The sequence below is a fragment of the Crocodylus porosus genome, unplaced genomic scaffold, assembly GCF_001723895.1.
Source record: "Crocodylus porosus isolate Cpor-Errol unplaced genomic scaffold, CroPor_comp1, whole genome shotgun sequence".
NCBI lineage: Eukaryota > Metazoa > Chordata > Crocodylia > Crocodylidae > Crocodylus > Crocodylus porosus.
In genome coordinates this window covers 36,972,926-36,978,925 of record NW_017728906.1, presented here as the reverse complement: position 1 = coordinate 36,978,925, position 6,000 = coordinate 36,972,926, and the positions used below count along the sequence as shown (strand labels likewise).

The 6,000-nt window shown below is 37.5% G+C and overlaps 1 protein-coding gene across 2 annotated transcripts in view; it reads left to right on the top strand.

The window, feature by feature from the left end:
- Positions 1–6,000, top strand: part of RUNX1 (runt related transcription factor 1) — an 84,713-nt gene that overhangs the window by 18,469 nt on the left and 60,244 nt on the right. The window lies entirely within an intron of this gene.

The window sequence follows — 6,000 nt, the reverse complement described above, 5'->3', positions numbered from 1 at the left end:
CTTCTCTTTTCCACACTAAATAACCTTAGTTCTTTTAGCTTTTCCTCATATGTCATGCTTCCCAGGCCTGTAATCATTTTTGTTGCCTTCCACTGGATTCTTTCCAATCTGCCCACATCTTTCTTGACATGTGAGACCCAAAACCGGACACAAATACAGTCTCCCCTAACCTGAACTCAAATGCGATCACCCCTCATCTTTATGTAAAAGTTTGAGATGCTCTGTACAGCAAAATATATGGGAAGATTCATTTATGAATCAGCAAAGCATGTGGTTTGTTAGCTGAAGGAAAGGTGAGTGTGCATGGGTGGAATTAGAATGAAGATATTATCAGAATCTTATTAGGCAATATGTTCAGTTTGGTGTGGCTTTACAGTCCTGAGTTAACAAGAAGCAGAATTTGACTCTATGAGTGAAATCTTGTGTTAATTTAAATTAATGACCAGATACGTACTGACTTAATTATGGTCAGAATTTCACTACAGAAGGTAAAAAAAAAAATTGGAATTGCTTGTGAGCAATGCATAGAAATAAACACAGCAGTAAGCCTGACTAGCTGTCCTGACATGGGCAGAAGAGTACAAAGGTGTTTGTAGATGCCAATTGATCAGTTATTTGCTGAAGTATCTGCTTGCATACCCAATAATACAGCATTTGTACAGTTTTGGAGACATGCCCGTAGTAGTTCACTTCTCTGTTTGGCCTACACCATCAAACATTCAGAATGTATAAACATTGTTGCCCCATCATAACATATGGAGTTAGTAGCGGGAGGAGGTTCTTGTTGCTTAAAATAAGAGGCATCTCTCATATATGTGTGTTAATGGTAAGCAAATGTTGCCTTTTTGGTGTCTTCTGCCATAGCTGTAATTCTGCTATGACATCCACTGGATCTGACATTTAGCTGAGTTACTTTTACAGCTGTACAAAACAGCCACCAAAGGCAATGGGAGCCAGATAGGAATCAGGGGACAGAATTTGGCCTTGGGTAGTTATTCCTAGACTGTCATGTAATTGAGTGAACTATTTCTTTTTTTTTTTAAAAGCAGCTCACTAATGTGCACTGAGCAATGGCTAAGTAAGGATCAGAAACTGCTATCCTGACTCTTCTCATCAATTGCAATGGGATATTCAAGTGATAAAGTATTTACTCACTCTGTATAAAGAGTGGCAAAATCAGGCCTGAGACATAATAGGTGTGTGTGTGTGTGTGTGTGTGTGAGTGTGTGTGTGTGTGAGAGAGAGAGAGAGAGCACTTTCCTGTAAATATAACCACTCGTGTTCTACCCTGAGAAGCATCAGGTGAAATTGGAAAGATACATAGAAATGATCATGTAGCATGGCTTTAATAAAATCAGCTGGATACATAGGTATGAAAATGTGTAAGCAGAATATAAATGTACCATACAGAAATCTCTGACAGACTTTATAGAAATATCCATAATATCGTTTGTACTGTATTGTATATTTTTGCATTCAATTTCATATATTTCTATCCATACTGTTGGTCCTTGGTACATTCTTAGCTCTTTTCCCTTTTTTCTTGTGTTCTGTCTAGTCATTTAGTGGTAAAAAAAAAAAAAAACTTTTACACTATACAAAAACTTGCAATATTCCATGACAAAACTCCTAAAGCAAAATAAAGCTATTGTAACAATATCAACTGCTTTCCTTCCCTTCATTCTTTTCTCCACTCTACAGGCAAAAATCTGAACTTCTTACTCCTTTTGTGCTCATTCAGACAAGCTGCTTGATTGAAGCAGAACTTTTTTGCTTAAGAAAGGACTGAATACAAATGCAATGATAATGAGGCACTTCATAAATTTGGCCCACAGCCGCTGATGTTCATCTGTCATCTTCTCCCACTAATATTATTTGTATAACTGCAACACAGGCAAAAAATAAAATGTTATTATGCTTTTAAACCAGCCTGGTGATTCCTGCTCACCCTGTCTTCTATGTGATTTTGTGTTTTCTCCTTGCTATATTTTGACTAGTTGTATTGCTTTGCATCCACATGCATTTAAAAATGCCTTCCATCTCCAGAGCCCTCTTTTAATTGCATTGCTCAGAGATGACTAAAGCAAAACACAACATCTTTATGTTACTGCATGGTGGATTCCTTTATTTCCCATCTCAACTTTACTTCCTCTCCAGAGCTTCAGATTACAGCAATGTATCCTGCAGTTGAAGAGGCAGCAGTGTGGCCCTCCAAAGCCTTTTAATGCAATTGTGAGCATTGTCTGGAAGTGCCACTTCAAGCTCCTCACTTCTCATTAAATGTGAGCTCACTGCTTCTTGCACTTCCAGTCCCTGCCTTTCCCAGTCTGGCTGAGCTCAAGACATAAGCCTGGATCACTACACTGGGCCTTCAGGCTATGATTTGTGTAGATTGTTTAGTCTTTCTTTCCCTTTGCCTTTTAATGCTTTAGAAAGAGTCCCTACCTATCTTTGTCAACATCTTCAAAATTCATGTTTCCATTTGTCTGTCCAGCAATGTAATCAATTCTGTTACCCGTGCTAAATTGTTTGTTTTCAGCTAGGATCAGGTTTGATGGTGGTCTTGCAGAAGAAAGACCAAGCCATAGTGCTGCTTGAAAACACACTTACTAAGCCATAGTGCTGCTTGAAAACACAAGTCTTATACTATACCTTTGAAGGTGGAAGGCTTGACTTCCTTTTGATGTCTTGGTGACACAAGGTCAAAGGCACTCTGCAAAAGAAGCTCTGCTCAAATCCTGTGAGTTAATTCTTTGGAACTGTGACTGCAGTATCACTCTATTGGGGGCTGTCAAGGATAATTATATAGCGAGTGGTCAGTCTCTGCAATGACTTAATCCTTGCTTGTCAGGTGCTTTAAAGATAAGGACTCTGTCTGATATCAATTCACTGTTAGGCTCCCACCTGACACACCCACACATGCACAATGATTATTAGTTTTAATATGTTGTGTATTTATGTGATCCCTACTTAATTTTTGCATAGTCTTTCCTTAGGTATGTATGTGGACTGTTTTAAAGAGTCACCACTTCTCATTGGCTAACACAGATTGATGTACTGGAGAAGTCTGACTGATGGTTTTTAAGTGACTTAATCTGATACTGCTTTTTAACTAAAATTCAATTTAACAAGTTTTCCCATTTGTCTCTGTGTATATGTGAGCATCATGAAAGAATGTGTCTAAAACACGTTATCCTCCATCTCGGCTGTATCCTAATAAATTGATGAAAGGGGAAAGCTTTTTGGTTGTACATTCATGCAGTTATATGTATGCACATATGGTATATATTTAGCTAGAAAGACAGCCAGTCTAATTTTACCTGTATCAGCCAGGCACGTAGTTAACAAAAGCATTGTTAATAAGTAATAAAGGTGAATGCAAATTAAACAAAATGACCAGAGAAATGCAGCAGAATTATCAGTAGGTAACAATAAGTGACACACAGATGTATGGTTATGTCCTCCTGTGGTTAACCAGTATGCGGTTAATGAATAGTCTTCTGTAAACAATGAAAGGTAAATGTAGTGTCTTCCTGCTTTTGCTAAACTGTGTTATAACCATACACAGGGTCTAAAACCTAGCCAGTCCTAAAGTATTTCTTTAAAGCTGTCCCAAGTACTATACCTGCCACTGATTCCCTGTGCTGGTTTTTGTGGATTCACAATCACATTTAAATATGTTCAAAACATGTTTCTGTGTCTTTGTGCTGAAGGAAAGATCCACATGCAAAAATCAGGGGGAACCAATTGACTCCGTAAATTAGGAGCAAGTGAAAGCACCTTACCATGTGCTACATACAGTATCTAAAGAAAAGACATTGGAAACAAAATAGAAATAGCTATGAAGACATCAAAATAGATTAGCAAGAGAAAAAAAATTTTTTCTCTGCTCTTTTCCAATTATGAGAATTTTGTGTGTGACTTGTAATAATGGTACATAAAATATTTTCAGAAAGAAGATTGCCCCTTTTAATATTAGTCAAATCTTTTGATTTGGTTGTTAATTTTCTTCAACAAAGTCTTAAATATTGGCAGGTATGATATGTCATGTAATTTGGTACAGGTTTCCCTCACTTTATGCTGTACATGTGTTCCTGGATAACTCCCATAACTCAAATTCTCATAAAGGAAATCCACTTCACAATGTAACAGGTTGGGATATGTTCCAAGACATCGACAATACTGACCCCCAGACCCATTTCTACCACTTTTACAAGACAATTTTGGTACTCACCAACAGCAGACAGTACACACAAGCACAAGGCACTATCATAATGGGGATGGCAACTACAGAAATACGTGTCACAGACAAGGAGCGAGGAGCACAGATCTACACAGGAGACTATATTTTGGTGCGCATCACTCCCACAGTACACTGGCCAAAGCAGCTGACTGCGGGCTTCCGCCACACCGATGGCATTAGAGTGAATTTACCTCGCATATAATGGATTTTTGGTGTAAAAAGGATCATTGCATAAGGGTAAATTCATACATACAAAACCCACATAAAGCAGGGGAAACCTGTATTTAGTAAATATTGAGAACGCATTAGCTTTGACCCTTGTGCCTGGCTGAGCTTCATTTGGCACAGGATCCAAGAGAGTGTCAAAGGTCCTGAGACAGGGTTCAGAAGTGATTTTATGCTACCTTTCCAGCTCCTCAGCCCTGAAACTACTTTTCAACTGAGGCTAGAAGGGTGTTTGGAAAGCACCTAACAGAGATTCAGGAGACCTGGTTTTAGATTCTTGCTCATTAGTGAGAGGCTTGCAATGAGACACTGGCCATGACATTTATTCCTCCTATTCCTTGTTCCTCCTCTGTAAAATGGGGACAATACATTTGTAATTTACAGGGATATAATGAATATATTACTGATTGTGAAGTTCTCAGATATTATGGTAATGAGATTCTGCACCATAGTATCTAGATGGGGAGTGGATTAAGATTGTTTTTAAAACGTAAGTAAAAATGTCTTTGAAAGTTTTATTGTTGTTGCAAGTGGACATTTACCTACCACTAGATTTAAAAAAACAAAACAAAAGTGAAAGTCTTTGATCAGAAGCTCATGACCTTGGGTGACAGGAATGTTGAAGACCACATTGGGTATTGCTGTACTGGAAAGCTTGCACAGCACATGCCTGTATAAGAATAATCTGTTATCTGCAATTCCCTACTGTCCAAATCAGGGTCATGTTTCTGGATGTCTACTATTTACACTGAAAATCCCTGTGATTATCAGTATCCCTCAGGACATCAAATAACTCTGCTAAGACTGGCTACAGCTAGTACTTTCCACATCCTATTTCTAAAAACGCCAAAGTCATAATTAAAATTTATACAGTGTTTTAAGCTATCAAAACACCAGGAAACCAAGAATTAATTAATCTGAAATATACTAGGCAAGTAGTAATATACTAATTTTACAAAGTAGGCTACAAGGAATCAAAAACAAAAGCAGAAAAAATTGAATATGTTATAATCGTGAGGGTTTTGCATGTAATATAATCTAATCTCCATTTGAGCCATTAAATGTAATGCTTTTCAAAACTCAAAATTGTGATATGCACCAACTATATATGAAAAAGCCCTTATCACCTTGTCTCTGAATTAAAAGAAAAGTCACTGTGATAGTCACTAATACTTTCAGTGGAAACCTATAAGGCAATACCTACAAAAGCAAAAAGTAAAAAATCCAAATGTCTTCATTTATGAAATGTTCTTAACCAGGCTTAAGACAAGGGGGGACAAGTGGGGGAAATCCAAAAAACCAAATCTCTGTCATGTCTTCATATGAGACTTTAATTCCTCTTTAATTCCTGTTGTTCCTTTCATTCCTTGGAATTGTGGTAGCACATTTTCTTCTTTTTTAAAAGGTTGTGGTTTATAATATGAAATTGATCAAATACTAGCAACAGCTGAATAGCATGGGATTTTCAAAGGTTCCTAGGGAATTTGACCACCCAAGTCCCTTTAATTTTAATGAGCATTGTTGATCAGTTT